The sequence below is a fragment of the Mesoplodon densirostris genome, chromosome 14 (genome assembly GCF_025265405.1).
Source record: "Mesoplodon densirostris isolate mMesDen1 chromosome 14, mMesDen1 primary haplotype, whole genome shotgun sequence".
Taxonomy (NCBI): Eukaryota; Metazoa; Chordata; class Mammalia; order Artiodactyla; family Ziphiidae; genus Mesoplodon; species Mesoplodon densirostris.
In genome coordinates, this window is record NC_082674.1 from 68728981 (window position 1) to 68754647 (window position 25667).

A 25667-nucleotide genomic window follows, 5' to 3' on the forward strand; every position below is an offset into this window, starting at 1 on the left:
GGCACATGGTAGAACAATATTTAACTTTCTACAATACTGTCAAACTGATTTCCAAAGCAGTAGTACAATTTTGCATTCCTCCTGACAATAGGAGAGTATTCCAGCTGCTTCACATCTTCATCAATACCTGGCCTTGTCAGTCTTTTGAACTTTGTTCATTCTTGTGGGTACATATCAGTATCATATTCTGGTTTAATTTGCATTTCATTGATGACTAGAGATGGTGAGATGTACTTTTATGTGCTTACTGGCTCCCTTTTCATCTTCTTTAGTAAACAGTTCAAATCTTTGGCTTTATTGGGTTATTTTCCTTCTTATCATTGATGTACATGAGTTTCTTATGTAGTCTCAATATAAACCCTTTCATACATATATGTTTTGCAGATACTTTCTTTCAAAATATTGTTGGGTTGGTTTGGTTTGGTTTTGTACTTGGCCAGGCCAAAAAACAAACCAAAACCAAAACCAAAAAAACTTCATGGAATGTTTTTTGTTGTTTTTGTTTTTAAAATTTATCTTCTAATAGTTTAGAAAACAAAGATTTTGTATTAAATGATTCTACATGTATGTTAATGGTCTAAACTTTCTCCCGTGTCCCAGATACTCTGAAAAATATTTGTACTATAATTGAAAAATCAACTAATAAAGTTTTCTTGAATGTCTCTTGGAAATTCAGAAATAGTAGGTCCAAAACTGAACTCATCATTTCCCCTTGTGAAATGTAAGGTTTCTTATATGCTCCTATTATTCACCTCACAAGTCACAAATTTGGGAGCCATTGGGTACCTCATTTATTTGGCACATCTAATTGGTCACTAAGTCACATGGATTCAGTCTCCTAAATCAAGTGTAAAATTCATGTCTCTCCTCCATCCATGCCACCCCCCTAAATAGAGCTAGAACTTAGTTTGACCTGTTTAATGATGTCCTGACTCTTCCACTGCTTCTAGCCTAACTGTGCCCAAGGTGTCCTCTTCTCTGTTCACAATGCTACCAGTTCACTTTTTTGGCAGAAAAAAATCTAGTCCAGAAAAATCTTTCCAGTGCCTTTAGGATCATATCCCAGCTCCTTAAGAGGGCATACCAGGGCTTCCCTGGTTACGCAGTGGTTAAGAATCTGCCTGCCAAAGCAGGGGATATGGGTTCGAGCCCTGGTCTGGGAAGATCTCACAAGCCACGGAGCAACTAAGCCCGTGCACCACAACTACTGAGCCCACGAGCCACAACTACTGAATCCCGAGTATCTAGAGCACATGCTCCGCAACAAGGGAAGCCACCACAATGAGAAGCCTGCGCACCACAATGAAGAGTAGCCCCTTCCTGCCACATCTAGAGAAAGCCTGCTTGCAGCAACAAAGACCGAACGCAGCCAAAAATAAATAATAAATTAATAAATAAATTTATTTTTAGAAAAAGGAGGGCATACCAGCTCATCACACTATGGCTGCAAATGGATAACGCATCCTGCTTCACAAGTCCTCCACCAATCACAAGTACTGAACTATGTGTCATACTAAGTATTTCCTACTGTTTTACAAATCTTTCCCATCTATTTCCTCTTCCTGAGCCCACTGCCCACCTGCTTGTTCTACAAATGTCAGTAACTGTGGCACATGCTCCAGAAGTCTCCATGACATTTCACCCCCTGAGCAAATCATGTCCTTTCCCTGAGGCTCCCATAGCACCTGGCATGCCTCTGTCATAGCATTTATCACACTTCACCACCACTGAAGGATTATCTCTCCCATGGGTATAAATAACTTATGTGGTTTTTGCAAGATAGATACTATAGAGTTGAGAAAGTATAGAAGTAGGAGTAATGGTCTGGCAAATGATGTACTAGAGAGATTCAAGAATCAGTTCATCCATTTAAGCACTATATCCATAAAATAAAGAAATTAGAAAAAGGAAATGAAATAGAAAAAGCTGAAACATACTGGAGCTTAAAAGTACAGTGGCTGCAATGGAAATTTTACTAGTGTTTCAACAGCAGATTGGAGCAGGCAGAAGAAGAATCAGTAAACTTAGAGATAAGACAATTGAAAGTATTGGGTCTGAGAAGCAGAAAGAACATGAATGAAGAGAAATAAAAAGAGTCTAAAGGACCTGTGAGACATCATAAAGTGTATCAACATTCACATTATAGAAGTTCCAGAAGAGGGAGAGAAAGAGAAAGGGATAGACGGGACATTAAAAAAATAATGGCTGCATTTTGGTGAAAGACATAAATCTATACATTCAAATAGCTAAAAGAACTCCAAATAAGATAAACTCAAAATGATCCACACTGAATACATTTTATTCAAATCATTTAAAGACAAAGGAAGAGAATCTTGAAAGCAGTAGGTGAGAAGCAACTTGTCACTTAAAAGGGGTTCTCAATAAGGTCAACAGCCCAGCATCATCAGAAACCATGGGGGCCAGAAAGCAATGGGATGACATATTTGAAGTGATGAAAGGAAGAAAAAAGAAAAAACCTGTCAACCAAGAATTCAATATCCAGTAAAATGATGCTTTAAAAATGAAGGAGAAACTAAGACATCCCTAGACAAATCTAGGAAGTTTGTTGGTAGCAGGCCTACTCTGCAAGAAATACAAAAAGGAGTCCTTCAGGATAAAAAGATGCTAGGTAGTAACCCAAAGCCATACAAAGAAATAAAGAACACTAGTAAAGATAATTGCATTGGTAAAGATAAAAGCCAGAAGTATTAAAATTTTTTGTTTAAATCTCATTTTTGTTTTCATATAATTTAAAACACAAATCATAAAAAATATAAATCTATGTCAGTGGCCACACAGTATATAAAGATATAATTTGTAACAACAACAGCATAAAGGGAGAGAGGGAAGAACTGTGTTGAAGAAGAGTTTATAAATGCTATTGAAGCTAAGATGTTGTCAATTTAAGTTGGATTGTTATAAATTTAGAGTTTTAAATGTAATCCCCAGGTTAACCACTAAGAAGATAATGTAAAAACATACAGAAAAAGAAAGGAGGAGGGGAAAGCATACACACACAAACACAAACACACACACATAAAGAATCAAACACAGAAAGAAGCAGGCAGTATTAGAGGTACTGAGTAATAAAAAAGATATGACATATAAAAAGCAAATGGCAGAAGTCCTTCCTTATCATAATCATTTTAAATATAAATGGATTAAACACACCAATTAAATACAGCTATCTAACAATACACTGTCTACAAGAAACTCACGTTAGATGCAAATAAGTTGAAAGTGAAAGAATGGAAAAAGATATTTCATGCAAATAGTAACAAACAGCTAGAGTAGCTGTATTAATATCATACAAAATGTACTTTAAGTCAAATACAGTTAAAAATGACCAATAAGAACATAACATATTGATACAAGACTCAATCTATCAAGAAGATATAACCACTATGCATATTAGATTCAACTACATATTATATTATATTATATATAATATAGTACAATTATATATTATGTTATATATGTACAATTATATATTATGTTATATATATAAAACAGCTATATATTATATTATATATATACATGTATATGCACCAAACTACAGGGTCACAAAATATATAAAGCAAACATTTACAGAATTGAAATAGTTCCACAATAATGGTGGGGAACTTCAATACCCTTCTTTCAATAATGGATAGAAGATCCAGACAGAAAATCACTAAGGAAATAGAAGACTTGAACAACCCAGTAAACCTACTATATCTACAGACACTCCACACAACAGCAGCCGAATACACATTTTTCTTAAGTGCACATGGAACTTTCTCCAGGATAGACCATAATGTTAAGCTTTAAAATAAGCCTCAATAAATTTTAAAAATTGAAATCATATGAAGTATCTTCTTTGACTACAATGGAACTAGTTAGAAATCAATAACATAAAGAAAATTGTAAAACTCACAAATATGACAATTCAACAGCACATTTTTAATCAACCAACTGGTCAAAAAGGTAATCACAAAGAAAATTAGAAAATATTTTGAGATGAATGAAAGTTAATAGGACGCAGCAATAGCAGTGTTCTGAGGGAAATTAATAGCTGTAAGGGCCTGCATTAAAAAAGAAGAAAAATTTCAAATCAGTAACCTAACCTATTTCTATTACAAATAGAAATACAAAAGCAGACTTAACCCAAAGCTAGTGGAAGGAAGGAAATAATAAAGATTACAGTAGATATAAATGAAATGGAGTTTAGAAATACAATATAGAGAACCAATAAAACCAAAAGTTGGTTTTTTAAAAGATTTACAAATGTTGGCAAGACTTTAGCTACATTGACTAAGAAAAAATAGAGAAGATGCAAATAACTAAAATCAGAAGTTAAAATGGTGATGTTACTGTTAATCTTAGAGAAATAAAAAAATTTATAAGAGAAAATGAAGAACGATTGTACACCAAAAATAGATAACCTAGACAAAATGGAAAAATTTGTAGAAATTGCCAAAACTGACTCAAGAAGAAGTAGAAAATATAAACAGACTTATAAAAAGTAAAGAAATTGAATCAGTAATCATAAACCTCCAAACAAAGAAAAGTCTAGTACCAGACGGCTTTACTGGTGACATCTACCAAATGTTTAAATAAGGATTATCAAAAATCCTTCTCAAAATCTTTCAAAAAATATGAGGTGGGGGGGGATATTTCCTAATTCACTTTAAAAGGCCAGCAAAGACACCACAAGAAAAGAAAAATAATCATTTCTTATTAACATAGATGCAAATTTCCTCAATAAAACACTAGTAAATGGAATACAACAACATGTAAAAAGGATTACAACCATGGCCAAGTGGTACTTATCCCCATAATGCAAGGGTTGTTTAACATATGAAAGTCAATTGATGTCATATACCACAGTAATATAACAAAGAAAAAACACAGATTATCTAAATTGATGTGGAAAAAGCACCTGACAAAATTCAACACATTTTCATAATTAAAAAAAAAAACTCAGAAAATTAGGAATAGAGGAAAACTTACTCTATCTGATAAAGGACATTTTTTTTTAAAGCCCACAGAGAACATCATACTCAACAGTAAAAGACTGAAAGTTCTCCTGTAACATCAGGGACAAGGCAAGGATGCCCACTTTCACACCGCTGATAGTCAACATTTTACTGAAAGTTCTATCCAGAGAAATTAGACAAGAAAAAGAAGTAAAAGGCACCCAAATTTGGAAAAAGAATTTTATTTCTATTTTTAGATGACATGATTCTATATATTGAAAATTCCAAAGAATTTTTACAAAACTAACTAGAGCTAATAAATTCAGCAAAATTATAGTTTATAAAATCAAACAAAAACAAAATACTCCATTTTGTTTGTATACACTTGCAATCAACAATCCAATAAAAGAAATTGTAAAAAAATAAAATTCAATTTACATTAGTATCCAAAAGAATAAAATGGTCAAGGATAAATTTAACCAAGGAAGTAAAAGATTTGTATACAGATAACTAAAAAAAAAAAAAAAAAAATGCTAAAAGAAATTAAGAAACATTTAAGTAAGTGGAAAACATCCTGCATTCATGGATTGGAAAATTTAATAGTTAAGATGCTAATACTACCCAAAGAGATCTACAGATTAAATGTAATCCTTATCAAAATTTCAATGGCCATAGATTATTAGATATGACACCAAAACCATTCATGACAAAAAGAAAAAAAAGAATTGGACTTCATAAAAAATAAAAATAAAAAAAAACCAAGGCCAGGTCTGGCAGACAAGATGGTGTTTCAGCCAGAAATAGGAGACTGACAGAGTGTTGTTGTTTTTGTTGTTGAGATACCTCTAAAGAGCTACATGTGTAATGGAGGCTAAAGGAGGGTAGAGGACAGACATTCTAGTTTGAGAAAAATTTCAAAGCGTCAAAAGTTTGTAAGAGGGATGGGTTAGTTTTATAGACTGAGCGGGTATAGGAATTCTCAGTGTGCATATGCATTCTGCAAACTTGAGGTCTGAAATGAATTCTTCATAGCTGTGGTAGGCAGAATAATGCTTCCTCAATTTAAAAAAATGCCCATGCCCTAACTGTGGGAACCTGTGAATATATTACCCTATATGGCAAAAGGGACTTTGTAGATATGATTAAGGTTAAGGACTTTGAGGTGTGGAGATTATCCTGGATTATCCAAGATAATCTAATGACATGATGCCTTAGAAGAGAGAGACCAGTATAAGAAGAATTCATGCTGCCATTGCTGACTTTGAAGATGGAGGGAGGAGCCATGCACCGACGAATGTAGGCGATTTCTAGAAGCTTCAGAGAGCACAGAATGGATTCTCCCCTAAATCCTCCAGAAAGGCATGCAGTGCTCCCCAAACCTTGATTTTAGCCTTGCGAGACCCATGTGAACATAGCTGTAAGATCACAAATCTGTACTGTATTAAGTCGGTCGCAATTTGCTGTGGCAGCAATAAAAACGAACACAGTAGTTTTGGGTTACTAACATACATAGATACACATCTATATTGAAATTGTGTGTGCCTGTGTGTGTTTGGGTATGACTAGAAATGCTAATTGCCTGGTCATTCATACAGTAAGTAGGGAGCAAGTCATTGGTGACTAGCACAGAAAGGGAATCGCCCCTCCTGCTCAATCTATCCTATGCATTATCTCATTTAATACTCCTGAAAACATGCAAGGAAGTTGCATTATTCCAATTTTAGTAATGAAGAAATAAAGAGGTGTTATTTGCCCAGTGTTACAATCTAGTAAATAACATATTTTTCTGTTTCCAAATTCTTTCTGATTCTTCTCTACCAGAACTGCCCTCTGAGGAAGGTCAGGGGGAGGTAACGGTGGCTAAATCTTATGTGATTGTGCCTTGTACTCAGCATATACTCACAGCAAGCAAGGAATCATCATAAACTGAGGGACAGGGTTTCTCTAGTGCTTTAGAAATGCCCTCTTTTTCCACCCTCCAAACCATCAACTTCACAAATCCTCAGCACAGTGCTAAGCTCTCAAAACAAGTAACTAAGGGAAAAACCAAGGATGGCCTCTTTCTTCAAGAGGCTCACAAGTATTTGGAGAGACAAGAGAGAAAGAAACTTGAAGAATGTAATTAAGCACTAAGTTATACAGAGCTAGGGGATATCAGGCTTGTCCACACAAACAGGGAAGGATTTGGCCAGACTCAACAGTGGAGCTGAACCTCCAGATGCCTCAGCCCATCCTGCACCATGTCTGAGGGCCAGATGGACACCAGCCTCTTGCTGGGTGCCAGGAGACATCACTTTGCCCTCAAGCCTCTCACAACTGTGGTACGAGGTTGAGACCAACTTTGTGTTGGGATGTGATATGTGCACATCAAAGAATTTCGATAAAAATTGGGGAGAAGAAAGTAGGATCGATCCTGATGGTGTAGGGTAGGTTCATCAGACTCACTGTCATGCCACGATTTGTTGTTTGTTTATTTTAATTAATTTATTTAATTTATTTATTTTTGGCTGCATTGGGTCTTTGTTTCTGCACACAGGTCTCTCTAGTTGTGACGAGTGGGGGCTGCTCTTAGTTGCCATGCACGGCCTTCTCATTGCTGTGGCTTCTCTTGTTGCGGAGTGCGGGCTCTAGAGCGTAGGCTCAGTAGTTGTGGCGCATGGGCTTAGTTGCTCTGCGGCATGTGGGATCTTCCCGGATCAGGGTTCGAACATGTGTCCCCTGCATTGGCAGGCAGATTCTTAACCACTGCACCACCAGGGAAGCCCCTGTTGTTTGTTTTTTAATAGGTTTGTGTCGGCAGTAATTCAAACTTAGGTAGTTTCATGTGTTGTTTGAAAGACACCGTCTTGCCAATTTGTATGTAAGTTGAACCCCAGAGGCGGGCACCCCTGGAGTTCCAATGACTGCGAAGTGCCAAGTATTGGTAGAAATGAAGGGAATTGGCTAGAGTTTATGCCATTGGAGTTTCACTATAGTATATGGAGTATCATTCTTTGATGAAATGAAATACATTTTGAATGTATTCATTTATAAACTCCTTTGCACAAAAATTCAGACACACACACACTGCATGTTACTCACCTAACTTGTACTGGGTGTATTCTGCGTTCTGATCTGAGAGTAGTTAATTTACAGTGAAATGCGTTTCAGAAAATAGGTCTCTTCGTGCCTTGTGGCCCTTGTAGACTTTGATGACTATCTCTTGACTGATGCATACGCTGCTGTATTTTTCCCAGGGGAACTGACTTTATTTCTCTGGCTGTTAACTCTTTTTTTTTACACAGCATAGACATCTACATCTCTGCCCTCTTTCCCTTGGAAGAGTTTCACCAAAATACAGCTCTAGCTCATCCTTGTTTCTCTTTCTCCTTTTTTTTTAACCCTGCAAAAAACCTGTTGCCCAGGAAGTTTTCCTGCCCTCCTGAGCAGCCTTCCCCCCTCACTCTGAGAGCCACCAGAACCAGACTCCAGCACTTCCATCAAGATGGAAGGTGCCCGTTCTGTGGGGTATTCCACATGGGCAGCTAGCCTATTTAAGCCCTTTATCTGGAAAGCCTAATTTGCAGAAGAATTCTCAGATCAGTCACCACTTAAACAGTTTATAGGCAGCCGGAGCCAGGAGGGGTTAAGAACAATCTTTGAAGTGGGCTTGGATACAGAAAAGGATTTAAAAAAAAAAACTGAAATATTTTGAAGGTGTTTAAGTTTGCTTATTACATGTCTTTTTCTTCAAGGTAACTGCTTGATATATGGTTGAAATTCTGAAATGATGCCAATTGAAATGTAAAATAATCAGAACTTCCTGCCCCATTCTTATTTGAATAAACCTTATTACACACTGCTTTTACCCGTGACTGGGTTATTGCAGCATGGATTCGATATCATTCACATGATTTAGATTAAATTACAGCAGCACGGGTCTCTTTCCTTTCTTTTCTCTCTCCTGAATATAAACTCACTATGATTTTCCTTTGGCTGGCATTTGCTCCTTTGACTTTCCCCCATATTCATGAGATGGTGTATGCTTCAAACACATAACATTATCAACTTTAAGGGCTGCAACTGATTGAATATTTTGACACATATACCTCTCTAATTCCTGAAGCCATATGGACGTGCAGGATGCCATATGGAATAAAGTACTCCGCCTCATGAAATGATCCAAAAGCATTTTTTTTTATTAGCGGTTATTTCCTTGAACTGAAAACTGATTAGATTTTGAATATTCCATCACTGGCAATAGTAATCTAGCCAACTATATATTCTTAGCAGCATCTTTAGTGATGGAAGTATATTGCTGAAGCAGAAGTCCTTGATGGGGGTCACCGCCTTTAAAAAAATATCAGGGAACAGGCTACTTCTATATTCTTTGTATGTCCCTTAGGACTCCCTGCAGAAAACAACAGAAAAGCCTCAATTAGCTGTCTTAACAATGTGGAAAATGGAATCTTCTTGTATAAGAAGAAGTCACTGGCATCACAGTGAAAGGGCTGGTTAGTCAGAGGCTCAGTGATGTCACCAGGAACAGCGTTCTTTCTGTCTCTGCACTGGATCCCCCTGGCACTTCAGCTCCACTCTCCAGCTGGCTGCCCTGATGGCTGTGAAATGGTTATATCAACCTGGACATGACGTCTGCACACAACAGTGTCCAGTCGAAGCAGATAAAAAACTCTCTTCCTGACGATCACTTTTATAAGAAGAAATCCTTTCTCAGGAATAATTCAGCAGATACTCCCTCACGACTCTTCTGAGTTGTCACATGTTGGCTTCAGAACGAAGCGTATGTAAGGAAAATGAGATTTCTGTGACTGGCCTAGTGAAGCTTGTGGCTGGAGGAAAAAGACAGAGACCGTGAATCAAACCAGTGCGCTCTGAGAAAGGAAGACAGAGGCGGGGGCCACATGGAGAGCCTTGCTACACTCTTATATTTCTTTACGTTAAGAAAATTAACATGGTCAGACCACCTCCACAAAAACCTGCTGGGTAAATTCTTTAACATGGAGTAAATGAATGGAATTACCCCAAAAGACCATTAGAAAAATAGTTAATTGAAATCTGAGACAGTTCTGCCATGGGTATTCATCGAAATTGACTTTTCCAGGGCTACAATATCTATTTCTTAGGGAATATTTTACTGAAAATAAAGGATATGTAGAATTGGTTTTCTTCTTCTTTGCCAAATGGCTGTTTGGGTGTTTTCAAATCACTAATCTCGAATCTGCAATTCTTCTGCACACAATGTGGTGCTTTTTGAATATCTTCTATGAGGTACTAAAGGTGGTAACATGAGATGAAGGGCACCCATCAGGCACTCAGAACTGGGGCTTCTTTTGGCAGGTCAGGCCCCAGACCTTCCACGTGGCTTGAGACAATAAATCTCTTGTCCACTTGAATACTGAGTCCACACGGTGGCTCCTTGAACAGAATTCTGAACTTTTTTTTTTAACATTTGCAGAAAATTTGAACTGGCCTATCTCACTGAGGAGCCATGATGGGCCTGAGGTTTGGAATCCCTAATCTATACAGGCTCATTCTCTGACTCACGGTGTGAACTACAACGGCTTACACAAAGAGGGACTCAGACACCATATCCCCAAGGCAGGGGTGGGTGAAAATGGTACTCGGTGATTTCTGAACTCAAATTCAGCTCTATGGTTTGGTGATTCTCATTTGAGTGAAAATAAAATGTCCCAAAATGTCAAATGGAAGCAAATCATGGTGCCCAGCCAAAGCTCAAAGCCACAGGTAATCACTGAGTAATGCTTTGACTATAGCTTCTGTGCAAATATGGGCATAGAAGTCAAAGTTTCTGTAAACTACATTTCACAATTAATAGATTCTAACCCAGAATGGATTTCTCAGACTCTATTTGCCTCAAATGTTAAAAAATTATTTTGTTTGTTATATACAAAATATGACTTAATTTTTGGCTACAAAGTATTCTCGAGTAAGAAATCTAGGTTTTAGAAGTGAATATACAAAAAAATTGGAAGTCACTAAGGTTTAGCTTTCCTTGTCTAAGACTAAATTACACTTCTACCTCTAAAATCTAAGGCAACAAAGAGAGTATTTTGTGTCAATTGTATGTAGGAGAAAATAAGTTGTAATGTTTATAACTTGTTTATATGTTATCTACTCTCATTTTTTTTGTCCATGATTCATTTTCGTTCATCTTCATATTATGTATTGAAATTCTTTTATCCCATTAACACCCTTTCTTTCAGAAATCTGTAAATGAACATAATTAAGAAACATTTTTTTAAGCACTAGCTTCTGAAATATTCATTATTAACCTGCTGGCTACACTTGTCCCTTTTTATATTTATATAATTAATTAATTTTCTCATTCTGATATATACATTTTCAAATAATTCATTAATACTATTCAGGTTTTGACTTGTCTACTTCTTCTTTCTGCACTTAAAGGAAATGTTTTTGTTCAGCATTTCTCTCACCTTTTAATTTTCTAGTAGAGTTGAAACACTTGAAGACCGTGAAAGTTGGACCATTTTTCTATTTTGCTGAGAAAGGAACATGACAATATATTTAAAGAACTTGAGGAAAGGAGGAGCACTAAATATAAATGTTTCATGGTGGAAACATAGAAGATGCATGGCCCAGATGTTAATTCTAGGGAATTCATGGGGTCAGGTTAGTGCCAGATCCAAATAATCTGAGACTGCTGCTTTTAAATAGCATTTGAATTCTAATTTTGGTTGATGAGTCCCATCCTGCAGTTTTTCACAGATGATTTAATATAAATACTCCTTGTACAGTTTCCAAGTTCTAAATTTCTATATTAGAAAAAAATTGGGCCCGGGCTAGTAATGAAGCCACGTCTGGCTCAGAGGATGAGCCAGCATCATTCAGTGAGCTGAGAAAATTTAGCATCAGGATACTCAGCACCTATAAACCATCTTACATTGTCTAGAGTCACCAAGGAAGAACCCCAATTATATTATAATTGTTTTTAGTGACAAATTAGTGGCTTTTGGTACTTTCATCCAACTGAAAATAATGTTAGCACAGGAAAAGAGGAAGTAGAGAACTTGGCACCACTTAAAGTGTTTCCAGACCTTGAGTCTTCTTTAAATGACTAAATTACTCTGGAAGATTCATTTCATGCTTGTTTACTCTGCAAAAGCCCTTCACTGGATGGCTAAGAAAAATTAAAATCGGGAATGGTCATGGTGCTGCTAAAAGCCACAGCTGATTTTCCTGAATAGGAATTTCCATCTATACAAAAGTCAGTGACGTTTTACACAGATTTGCTGATTCTAGCAAATTATGCTGCCAGATTGGGCCTGAGGGTAGTTGTCAGAGAACAATCTGAAGGTACCCGTGGACGTCAGCTAGACGCCTTGTTCAAAACGTCAAAGAACTACATTGACACTGAGGAAGCAGCCTTGATACTGTGTATCTATTGTGCCTTAAAAATAATACTTTCGGGCTTCCCTGGTGGTGCAGTGGTTGAGAGTCCGCCTGCCGATGCAGGGGACGCGGGTTCGTGCCCCAGTTCGGGAGGATCCCACATGCCGCGGAGCGGCTGGGCTCTTGAGCCATGGCCACTGAGCTTGCGCGTCTGGAGCCTGTGCTCCGCAACGGGAGAGGCCACAACAGTGAGAGGCCCGCGTACCACACACACACACACACAAAATACTTTCAATTTTTTTAAATTGCCTATGTCTAAAAATGCTTGGATGGAATTTACACTCTCCTCCCTTATTCCAGCCATTTATTTAACAAATAAGTCATACCCTGAATGCATACCCTGTGCCAGACACTAATGTCCCAGTTGGGGAAGACAAATGAGCAAAAAATAAAGCAATGACGTCAGATATTATTTGTTTGCTTATTTGTTTTTCTCGTGTGGGTGTATCAGCCCCAATTGTGTGGCTGACCTTTGGACAAGGTGACAGAAGAGATGACATTTAAGCTGAATCTTGAATGACAGAAATGAATAAGCCAGTGGAATATCTAGACAAAGGGCTTTCCAAGAGAAGAAATGGCTGGTACAAAGTCCCAAAGACTGAAAAAAAAAAAAAAAAAAAAAGTTAGTGTGTTCAAAGGCAGTAAGAAAACCGTGTGGAGTGAAGCTTGTACTTGGGTGAGGGTCAGGGAGGGAAATAGTGTAGGAGATAAAAGAAAAGAATGAGTCAGAATCCAGGTCAGTAGAACCTGTAAGCTTTGCAGAAGAGTTGGCTATAATTCTAAGTGTGATGGTGAGCTGCAGGAAGTGGCAGTTATGAGAATGGGTCATGAATTTTAAAATCCTTCTGCCTTTACAGGGAAAACGAATTACAGAGGAATCAAAAAGGGGGTCAATTACAAGGCTATTGCCTATTACTCAGGCAAGAAATAATGGTGTCTAGGATGCAGGAGGTAGAAATAGATTGACAAGATATAGATACAGGGTATATCCTGAAGATACTTTAGAAAGGACTGCTGAGGAGATGAATATGGAGAAATGCGGGGAGGGGAGGATCGTGCCTGATGGGGGGGCTTTGGCTGGAGAACTTGCTTGTGAGATGGTGCAGGTAACTGCCCTGAGGGACACTGAGCTGTGGGAGGGTGTGGGGAGTGAGGACTCAGGATGTCTCCCTTGTATATACCAAGTCTGAGGTGTAAATTAGGCATCAGAATAGATACTTAATAGTTGATACTCTGGAGACCTAAAGAAGTTAGGTGTGGAATTTTAAGTTTGGAAGTTATCGATAGTTAGAGAGAATGTACACTCATGGAACTGCTTGAAGGTACCTAAAACACCAAGTGTAAGTTCTCAACACATTCGTATCCACTGGGGAGGAAGAAAGCAGGAACAGAGGCTAATACAGACTGGCCTGGGCGGGATCTAGCAGGTAATTAGCCCTAGATCTGTGCATTTAAAGCAAATGCACACTTTTCAAATTTTAGGACATACTGACTGTTACAGAACTTACATCCAAAATAATGCCATTTAAATAGTTTTAGTGCATGTGTGTAGGGGTGCATGTATGTGTGTGTGTGTGTGTCCCATAAAACAAAGTCCACACTTGAATATAATGAAATTTATTAGTGAGAACAGGAACCATGTCTGTTTTACTTATTATTTTACCCTGGTATTTAGCAGAGTAAATGGCACATACTAGGTGCTCCATGTGAATGAATGAATGAAATCAGAAAATCTTGCTTTGTTGACAAAATCATCTTGGAGCGTTTATGTATCTTGTATGCAGTTCTGAACTTCCAAAAGCTTAGTGTCAATGACCCTTCTCTTACTCAACAACACTCCATGTGCTGAGTGTTTCTGTCATCTATGACGGCATCTCTGAAGGGCCATGCAGCCTTGCAGCCTTCTCCCACAGTTGGGAGACTGATTCTGTACTGAAGACATGTCAGAGACACTCTCCATATCCACCGTAGAACCTCTTCCCTCCAGGTCACTAACAGTTTCACTTCCTCTCTTCAAAAGGAAGTTACTAGGTAAGATTTTCCAATTTGGTGCATTATTAATATTTCCCACCAGCATATAAACCTATCTACCTCATATTTACCACAATTCCGGTCTTTAAAAGAGAAAACAAAACCTCTCCCTTGAATCTGGACTCCCTGCAGTACATAGGGTAGGCAACTGGATGAGTGGAACCAACCTGTCCAAGGTTCCACCTGGGAAAACTCCTTTCTCACCCCTCAGCTCACCTTGGGCACCATCTGGGACTCACGCTGACTGGTACTCAGGTGGCCAGCAATAGTGCTGCCATACCAGTTTGTTAAAATACAGAATTGAATCACTTTCATCCAGGTGTAAAGAACCACTGCCCTGAGCCTCCCAAAATAGCCATCCCTGGGCTTTCATATCTCTCCAAGATATAGCAACTAAAGTGTTAAAATCTGCAGCTCTATGGTCAGTGTTCAGCCAGGTTGATCTGACTGGAAAATGCACCTTCTGGGGATACATCCCTGGACCTCTGACATTCAAACTGGGTGAGAGTGTGAGAGGTAGTTTATATTTGAAATATTACCTAAGCTCAAGTTCTTTTTTATTTGTTTAAGTAAGATAAATAGACAGGAATTAATGATCCTCTTCTCTCCCTGAAGCCCACTTTAAGAGCTCTGGACTTCACAGTATCTAAGGTTTCTTTGAGATTACAAAAAAGAAATCTTCTGTGATCTTATAATCCACAAAGGAAACTCTTCAAATTCAAAATTACATTTATAGTGTTTCATATATAAAATTCCATTTTACAGACAATTTTTTAGAAATACAGCTGTTCTAAGTATATCCACTGATACTCTTGTGTGCACAAATTTTGTTCATATCAACAGAAATATGGGAACTAAAACATGATGTATAAATTCAAATCCAGTATTCATTGCTTAGTCTTGTCAACTTGATAAGAGGACACTCAAGGTCACATAATTAAGGGTAATTCTGAATATGTGAATTCTTCAGTTGTTGATCATATTTACACATGTGGACTTTCTATTTGGCTGCATACTTTGTGGGCAATTTTTCTACTTCTGTTGAATTAATTTAATAATGTCACTGCTTGAAATAGCCTAGTATGTAGAAAAATGTCAATGATTTTCAAAAATGTCACCTTTCCAATGTAGAGAATGGTGTTTTGTTTTCTTTAAAAAAAAGTAACAAAAATAAAGCATTTGTATTAAAATATTCTCTGTGAAGGCACCTAGGAATCTGTGTGTTACACATGGGTAGAAACTAATTGATCTTCATGTGGGCTTGTTGGCCTTATCCAAATGAGCAGAAATATGTTGGACCATCAAAACTTTGGGGTGGTTGTTTTTGACTTGATTATGGCAGCATGAATGAAACCCTCCCAGAAGGAACTCATTATATTTAGAACTTTCTCTTTTCAGGTATGGGACAAAAACTGGAGTTTACTGAAGGCCATCAAATCTTCCAGTTTCTAAAGGGACTGAGAAGATAGCTAATTCTGAACTCAAAACAGAGACCATTTTGGTGCATCCCACTGAATTCTCTTGTTATGAGAGAGGATTAGTAAAGAGCATAAATGTTTCTTTCTGTGCAAACACATCTGAGATTCAGAAAAGTAAAAGCCCCAGATCAAATACAAACCCCTATCAAACTAGCCCTAAAAGCATTAAGGACATCAAAAGCAATGTCTGGCCCACGCATCAAAACAAAACAAAAATCAAATAAAATCCTCCATACCTAGTGAGGTTCTGTTTTAATGAAAGAAATCATGTACACTGCTGTGAATTACACAAATTCTGGGGTAAATGCATTGAAAATTTGCATTTTAACTGCCATTTTGATAACCATAAGCTAATGGAGAAGAAGAAAGAATAGAGTGGTACCATGCACACGCCTGCAAAAGGGAAGCTGGAGAAAAAAGGTCAAAACCACAGAATAAAACAAAACAAAACAAAACCCACAGAGTAACAGAGAATGTATTTTCCAGGTAGTTTTTTGCAGCATTACACTTGGTCCTTTCAACTATCTTAAGTATCAGGTATTACTATGGGCCCCATTTCTTTAAGGTTTATAGAAACTAAATATATTGTCAAGGGTCAAACTGGCATGGACCAGGGATTGAAATCCAGATTCATCAATGCAGAGTTTATGTGTTGAATCAGGATTCCACAAAGAAAGAAAGATGTTCCTGTGAGCACTTGTGCTGGCACTTTACATAGTGTCTCTTGTTTAATCTCCACATTAATTTTTCTCCACGTGGTTGGAAGTTAAGTACATGTTGAAAGAATAAATGTCATCATGAAAAGTGACTGCATTTTATTCCTGGGCCAATGCTGGGAGGACGGAAGGAAACAGCAACAAAAGGCAGAAGCCAGAGATCAGACCCAAGGTTACTGGGATAAATGTAACATCACCATGCACAGCCCTGGACATCATTTCCACCATATATGGGACACATGTTAGAACATTTTTAAAGGACAGGATTGCCCCAGCAGGCATGAAGACTTGGGGAACATCCAGACATCTGGGTTTTAAGAAATGAGTTAAGAAAAGTTGAGGAACGTTTGACATAGGCCCTTCTGTCCCTCGAAGGTATTGTAATAATTGTGGTTCTGTTTTCTTTGACACATAAAGTATTTTCTACTAATAAGTTGAACTGGGATTAACTCAAGAAGTATTACCCTAGATTTAAGAATAACACGTTTTTTAGTATAGCAGAGAAAATGTAGAAAAATAGTATCTCTTAGTCGCTTTACTGGGAAAGCAATTATAATATCATTGCATGAGTTAATTTTGGACTTTGGGGCGCCATCTGGCCTCATTTATGTACATCATGGTCTCCTACTAATTGTATCAGTGAGGCTGCACTGGGTTGCAAGTAACAGGAAACCCAAGTAGAATAAGCTAAACATCCAGGAGCTTATTTCTCTCCAGGAGAAGAGGTCAGTGGAAGGAAGAGAAGGCACAGGTCTCTCGGCTTCAGGATGCCATTGGGACCCAAAAGCAAAGGGGTGGCTGCATCTCCAGCATTCCATGCATGTCCAAGGTCAAAAAGAGGAGTGAAGAAGACAAGAGGATTTTGCCTCCAGCAACTTTGTCTTTTCATTCAGGAAAGAAAATTCCTCTCCTCCTACCCGTCTCCTATCTCACCCTCCACCCCCAACCCCCTAGTAGACTTCGCCTTTAGGTCTCATTGACTGTCCTGAGTATACATGGACATATGCTCCTTCTTTAACCAGTCGTTGGCCAGTGGGAGGGAGATTGGAGGAACAGATTGACATCCATCAGTGTTCATCTCTGGGCTGGGCTGGAAGGTCTGCTCACCCTGACTTCAAGTGCTCTCAACCAGATGCCTGGCAATGAAAAGTTCCACGGGCAGGGAAGCCTGGGGTGCGGTGGGGTAGATGGCTGCTGAGTAACCACTAAGCTTCTGAATACCAACGGCAGAAATTTTATTTCACAAGGTGTAGAGGTTTGATTGAAATCAGTGCATTTCTTTATCCAAAGAGAATCCAACAAAAATTCATTTTAAAACCTCTATATTTACCTTTACAAATAAAACATAGACGGGGACCACACATATTGAAGGTAATTGAGAGAAAGATGTGATTTAGGACTTGTGATTCTATTTCCTTTAAAATTAAACGATGCATATTTCAGGCCAACACATTTTAATCTGCAGTTTGGAAATGCGCAAAGTGGCCCTTATACTAAGCAAATGGAATGATTAACATAACTACTATACATGCTGCTTTCTATTTCTAGTGAAACATCAGTTTTCTTCAATGTTATCACTGCTGCACCATTATTTCAAAAGGCCATGAACTGTAACAACATATTTTTGAAAACAAAACCTTAGATGGCAATCCCAATGTGTAAATGTACTCATTATATATAATGAAATGTTAAATTCCTAAAAGGCAACTATAATTAAATGGAGGAGGGAGAAACCACACTGTTAGATTGCATTTATTTGTTATATACTCAATAAGAAACCATTATTTATTTAATGTTTTAAAGATTTGGTGAATGTTTTATTATCCTTATTATAAACAACAAAAATGGTAACATCAGAGGATAGATGTTAAGGGGGGGAATATTTCAAATAGGCTGAGTTAAAAAAAAAACCTGCTATTTACAACTTAATCATTTCAATTCTGTGACATTAATAATTTATCAGACCCTGCAGCCTGGGGGGCAGTTCAATATGTGTAATTTATCTTGTGGAATCACTGCTGATGGTCAGTTAACCTAATATGTGCTGAGTGACTCAGCTTGTTAGAAGATAATTTAGTAACCATCCAGCAGTTGGCTCCCTTAGAAATTCCATCATCTGCCATCCTCCGCTTAAAGTGCCAAGACAGTCATGGGAAAAGAGGTAAGGGCTTAGATTAAGTACGAGATTGTACGCAGGTAGCTCTTACACAAATAGTCAGTGGCAGTGCCAGATGTTTCCCGATAGCAACACACCAAGAAGGCCCAGTTACAGAGTTCTGTTAGGGTAATATGTTTTTATTCTTAAACTATGCAAAAACATCTCATTCTCTCAAGACCAAAGCTGACTTGTTTTTATAATTTGAGAGCCCTCAGTTTCATAGAATTTCATGTGGTAATTATTGTGGGCATCAATCAGAAAGTGTCCCTTTTGATTTAGAATTTGCCTGTATATCAGGACCAGAATTTTCTCATAATATCAAATTAAAAGGCAGGGGAGGGGTGGTCTCCAAGTTTCACCAGTAGCCTTTGAGGCATGACAGCTATCAGAGAGAGACTTAAGAAGGAGGAAAAAACCAAATCCAAAACCAAAATCAACAATTTAGAGTTTGAGATCCTTTAAAAAGAAAACAAAACAAACAAACAAAACGCCCCTTTGTAAAATAATGAGTTTTCGACCTTGGTGATGAGTTAGCCGTTAAGCAATTTTACTACTAAGGAAGCTGGTTACTTTCATTCCATAGCACAAGAAATTTGAGTAAGCCATTATCTGAAAGGACATCTTTCCTAGGCCAAGATAAGGATCTTGGTCTGCCTTAATCTGCCACCAGAAATCACAGCTCATGATTATTGCTCACCCTTAACTAAACATCAGCTGCAAATAACAGATGATGACATCATGCAACAGGTTATCTGGTCTGGGTTTTATCTAATAGTCTGAAGAAAGCACTAATCTTTCCCTTCAGTCCTGAACACCGCGGCTGGTCAGGGTCCCTTCTCTCTGGCATGTCTGCAGGATAAGAGGCAATGCATCCTTTTCACTCCAGTCTTTCCCACACTGCTGTAGCAAAGGGGATTGTGCACCCTGATGGCTTGATTGGTTGGAAGTGTAAACTAACTGGGGAAATCCTGAATGGATGTTTTTCTCCCTTAATCCTTGAGCCAGCTCATTCAATGCACGTGTTTTTAATTTCAGAAAACTGCTGCGTTTTGTTCTTAGAAGCGAGGGTGTCACAGAAACCATGAATAGTTTCTAAGTCATGAAACTTGTCATTCCCTCAAATGCATCCATCGTTTCTCTTCCCACCACAGACCTTTCCTGCTTTTAAAGTAGAGACGCTGGTCTGCAGATTTGTCAAGGCTTAAGAAAAAATGTGGACTCACATTATGTCTCTCTTGATTCAATTGCTCATGATTTGGAACCTAGGCATACAGCAACATTTTTATCGTCATGGAAAAAAAAAAGTTTTAAATGCATTGCAGTACTTATAACTGATATTTTGTTGATGATTTGGAAAATCTCTTTGGAATCATTCCATACGTTTCAAAGAAAACCTCATGCCAGAGGAGGAGAAGAACGAGAATCTAGGCATGAAGGAGTTATTGAGGAGAAAGGATATGGTGGAACAGGGGAGAAATGTGTGAAATACAAACAAAAAAGACCAGAATTGATTCAGTTGAAGAATGAATTGAATTAAAGCCTCAGCAAGAGCCCACAGCCGGGCAGCCCTCCACGTGTAAGAATCTTGCCAGTGAACTTTGCAAGTCTCTAAAGTAAGAACGGAGATATAAATGCCCACCAGGAACCAGACACAAGGAAAACACTTTTTTTTTTAATCCAGAAAAAGAAAGAAATGATATATTTAACACACACCGACCGTCTAGATGGTGCCAGCTGCGTTCAAAAGCTCATCTCTCAAATCAAAACCATGCTTTGCTTGGACTCTGCAGATCAAACAAAGCTGTTGGAAGATAATTATGCTCTAATCCATCTGCGGTCTCCTTGTAGGTGTTTGGGAAAGCGAACTCAATATTCAACGGAGCATCTTCTCTAACACTTTGGGTCACTAGGATTGCCGGCTCGAGACCCCGATTTAAAAGCATTGGGCAATGAGTGAAGGTGCCTGCTAGTCTCTGGATATTTAGGACCTTTGAGTCTTTGCTTCATTTCTACCTTTTCCTCAAAGCTGTGATCACAAAGTGACTTTGTGTCTTAGTTGTAATTATACATCGGTTATGGACAATTTGCACTGAGTCTTATTTACAATCAACGAGCTTATGTTTTTTCTCTCTCTTTTCCTCTTTTCTTTTAGCCACATTTGGCGAGAGAGGATTGGCAGGGCGTTCTCCTTTTCAGTATACTTCCCTAGTCAAGGACTTGATTAGCACGTTTTTGCCAGTAAAACACGCCGTAATTAGTTTTTAATAATCCTTATATTTTTGCTCTATCAGCATGCAATCTCCAAGCCTGCAATATTTAAAAACAGTACTCATGGCACAGGATGCCACATATTAACTTTGGGGCAAATATAGCTTTTAGAATAATGTTTTGAAAGCAGCCCCCTGTAAATATAAGGTGGTATAGCTCCATATGGAGACTGGGTTTCTGACATATGGCTTGAATTAACAAGTTTAAAACTGTTAGGATCAGTTTTTCTTTCACTGAAGGCAAAACCACAAGATTCAGAAGTGAAATGTGCTCCAGTCACTGATACAAAGGCTCACCAAACGCTGGGCCTCTTGGGCTAGAATTTTTTGTTGGCAGTAAGTACAAATTATCAATAGTAAGACAAGTTGTAACATGACGAGGAATCACAAGGCTGCCGAGGCTTAGAATTTCACTTCAAATGGTGCTTGCGTGGGCCGACACCACACTCGCTAGCAAAGGACATTGCCTCTTTGAAAGTGGCTTTTGAATTATGATGATTACATCCTCAAAATAAATTGTTTTCCTGGGTTGATATAAAAGATATTTGAAAAGACAAACCTGAGTGACAGATGGAAATGGCCCAGGGTGCTGTGTCTTCTGATCTCTCCTAATTGAACCTTTGTAGGATGAATTGAACAGGAATAGTTCAAAGATCCGGGGTCCGTATTACACAAATATTGTTTCATTTAATCAAAACTGTCTTTGAAGTATGGCCCTTGTGGGTCACCTGTAGCTTTGAAATTTAAGGTCATATAAAAGCTTTAGTAATGCTGGAGAGGACAGTACACGGCTACAATAAGCGGCTGGACAGAAAAAAAAAAAGATCAAGATGGGAATGAAGGTGGTTTTCATATTCATGTTTCCTTTTATTGCCCTTTTATTTTTTTCAGTGAGCAGAGCTCTCCAAATTTGTGAAGAAAAGCATTACTACGTTCAAACATCCACAGGGCTGATTGTCATCATTGGAAATGTGTTTGTTTGCGGTGCAGCATCTAAACCATAATTATTCCAAGCTTTGAAATATCTGTTCAATGTTAAGTTGAGTCCAGCTCATCTGAGTTCACTCCCTCCGTCTGCAACTCTCTGTAGAAAGAACATTACAAATTGTCTCTCTTACTTTGTAGAGAGAGTAAGGTTTCCTTTTAGAACTTGATTGGAGTGGCATCAAATGTATTTGTAGCCAGAATGGGAAACCCCTACAAAGAAAGAATATTCTCCTAATTCGGGGAAATGCCATTGTAATAATACTTAATAACAATAACACAGTTTGAAAAGCACTACCACCACTGAATCCACAGAGCAGTCTAGGAGAGAGTGGGCTTTCTTGCCATTTTATAGACTCCAAAAACTTAAGTGATTTGCCTAATAGATCACAGCTAGTCAGCACCAGAAGGTGGACTTGAACTTGGCACTTAAAGTTCAGGCTCTGAGCTCTCTCCATCATATCCCTTGCACAGGCTGGTCTCTCCAGGGTGGGAGCACTGCCTGCCCTTGCTGTGGAGCTCTCACCTGGAACAAGAGGGAGATGCATTTCAGGCCCCGTGCAAGCTGGTCCTTGGGATGGAGGACACGTTTCATCGTCTCAGTTGTCCCCTCCTCTGGCTGCCTGGCTGCCGTGGGAAGGCAGGTAGGGGAGCAGGGGCAGTGGGGCAGTTCAGCCACGTGAAAACTTCGGAGCATCCCGGGATCTTGCTTTATTCAGCAGCAGGGCACTAATCATATTCAGAAAATTTTTTCAAGTGAATTCATTTTCTGGCTATAAACACACATATAGGCCTTCCTTCTGTAAAAGCCTTCTAAGTCATACTTCCACAAGGTCTGTGCCCCTTTTTTTTCTACAATCTTCTGGGTCAGATCACAATTGTGCATGATTCCTCTTGATCCCAAGACCCTGATCTTTCATAAATACCTTTAAATGTATGGAGGCCTATAGTGAATCTGGTAATGATTATTATATTTTTCCAAACATTTGTTTCTGCCCTTATACAAATTTTTGGCCTAGCTAGAGAAACTCCACTTAATCCTTTAGTTTACAAAAATCAGAAGAGAATCAGAGAGCAGAGAGCCATCTAGGGAGCATCTGGTCCAACCCAGTTATGTCATAAATGAGAAAACTGAGGCTCAGAAAGGCTAAGTGACTTGCAAAAAAAAAAAAAAAAAAAATCACAGAACTGCAGGGGCAAGCACCCAGGCCCCGACTCCCTGATTCCAGGACCTTCTTAGTCAAACAATACTGCCTGAGTGTTCTCTACTAAAACAAAAGACAAAAAGTACAAGATTTCAGGCCTTTCAATCCATTGCTCGCCTGCCATGTTTTATTTATTATTCTTAGCCTAACCACCTCCTGACCTAGCACACATTAATTGTCCATTATGTGTCTCTCCTCCAGGAGAATATAATCAGTGGTGTACTGTGTAGATGATTAACAAGCAGCTCTCTGAACAGAAGGAAACCAATGTGACTCATAGCATTTGCTGATCTCTGAGGTGTAAACCCGCCCACCATGGCTGATTCCAGGCTCCCGGCAGAATGGACACAGACTTGGAAAGAGATGCGTGCAGCTGGCCCAGGTGACCTGAAGCAGCCCGGCCCAGAGCGCTCCTGAGACCAGGAGTTACAAACCCTCTGGCTTCTCCCCGGTGTCTGCAACAGAGACTGACACATATTGGCGGCTCAGTCTGCACCCATAGGACTGCCTTACAGGGGTCACAGAGACTAGTTTTCTGGAAATTGTTGGAATTCTGCTGCCTCTGTGCTCCTCCTATACCATGCAAGGCAGCTGCACCTCTTTTCTGGGGAGGATGTTCACTTTCCCAGCTTCCCTGTTTCTGGTTGATGGACATTGGCCACATTCTGTTTTAACTTAAACTTTAAATGGAAGGAAGCATAAACGGTTGTTTCAGGTGAAATTGTAAATGCAGAGGGGGAAAAACTGCATTATCATAATGAGACTCTGGTGTTTGGGAACATTGCAATAATAATATGATTCTATGGCTGTTTTGTTTTGTTTTTTTTAAACGCTTGGAATGACTTCATTCATTCCCTCCTTTGGGGATGCAGGTCAAGCCCCTGGCAGGCATTTTCACAGCATCTCCCTCTCTGCAGCCTCTTTCCAGGAGCTACTTGCAGAGGCTTGAAGCCATTGTGAATCGGGGCCTTTGTAGCGGGATAATGTAGCCCATTATGACTGGAGTTGTATGCTTTAATAATGAGAAAAGGAAATCCCAGTTCTGCTCCGGTAATTAGCGTAACTGGAACTTAAGTCAAAACCAAATACGGGGAGGTCTTTGCTCAACCATATATTTTTGACATTTTTATCTGCAAAATGCTTTGTAGGAAACATGGCCATCATAAAGAACATGTCCAAGAATTTTGATGAACCTAAAGTCAAAACATTCATGTGTGGGAGTAGAGAGAGGCATCTTCAAATATGGAGTTTCTTTCTCAAAGTGTGGTATATTTTTAAACATAAATTATGGTATGTTCCATAGAGAATTCCAACAAATGACCAACGGGATGCAACAGAAACATAAATCTAGATTATCTCACACACAAATATATACATGTTTCATGCATTTTTATAGGATTGATCAGAGTCTCGGCCTTTTCTCACTATGGCATGTAATGTAATTCCTATTCAATTTCATACGGATAGTGAAAATCAATGAGACATTTAGCTCACGGAGTTTCTGGGCTGGAAGAGTCAAATTGTCCACTGGACATTTATACATTTAGGAATTTCAGGGAACTGAGCTCTTTTGGAAATTCATACATTCTAGAATGTCATTCCAGGTCATACATTTAATTTCAAGGGAGTGATTTAAGAGGAAACAACTTTAACCATGGAAAAGTCTTAAAAAATAGAAAATCCAGCAAGGAGTGGCTCAGTGTCAGGGCGCCTTGAATACCTAAACTCTCACTGACACAGTCCTTGGGGCAGTGCTCAGACTCTTCCATTTTCTGTCTGCCTCTGCCTCTGCCTCCACCCACCCCCTCCCTACGGCCCCACTGCATACAGTGAGCACTCAATGTGTGCACACTGGCTCGGAGGAGAGGGAACGATTTCAATGGACTCAAACAGCTAGTCAAAAGCTAACCCCTGTGATTCATAACGGTATTGATGAGAGTAGACTTCATTTTGGATTGATTCTTTAGGGCAAACGTCCATCTTTCTTTACAAGCTCTCTGACTTCATCTGTATTAGCAATGTTGACTTAGAACAGAACATTTTAGACAGTTTGGTTCTTCAAAGCCAGCCCAATTCGTTTGCCTAATTCGGTTCCAATGGAAAATGTAATATTCATGTTTTCCTTATCCCTCGAATGAATATCTAGGGCAAAGTCTAGACCATTAAAGGAGGGAAGTGATGGAAATACTGCCATAGAAGAGCATTTTCTTTTTCTATTTACATGAAACTGGCTAATAGCCAGACATAGCTATTAGTCTGGTGTTTCACTTAAAACACAGTCATTTACTGCACAGAGCATAAGCCAGTTGCCTTACCTGAGAGAACCCGTCCCCTTCCAGAGCTGTGCTTTGAAGGAAGTTTATTTCAAGCTTATTCATAACCACCCTGGCAGGGTCATTAGGAGAGTTATGTAAGGCAAGGGGCACCCCAGTGTTTAAT

The 25667-nt window shown here is 38.7% G+C and overlaps 1 protein-coding gene across 3 annotated transcripts in view; it reads right to left on the reverse strand.

Annotated features, from left to right (window-relative positions):
- Positions 1 to 25667, reverse strand: part of TMEM182 (transmembrane protein 182) — a 291206-nt gene that overhangs the window by 16218 nt on the left and 249321 nt on the right. The window contains exon 6 of one of the 3 annotated variants that reach the window (XM_060117797.1): positions 22104 to 22123. The exons of 1 other annotated variant lie outside the window; for it this stretch is intronic. The gene's annotated coding sequence lies outside the window, so the exon portion shown is untranslated. Of the gene's footprint in view, positions 1 to 22103; positions 22124 to 22732; positions 22753 to 25667 lie in introns of those variants that run through there. One more of the 3 variants, XM_060117796.1, reaches the window with a different exon arrangement.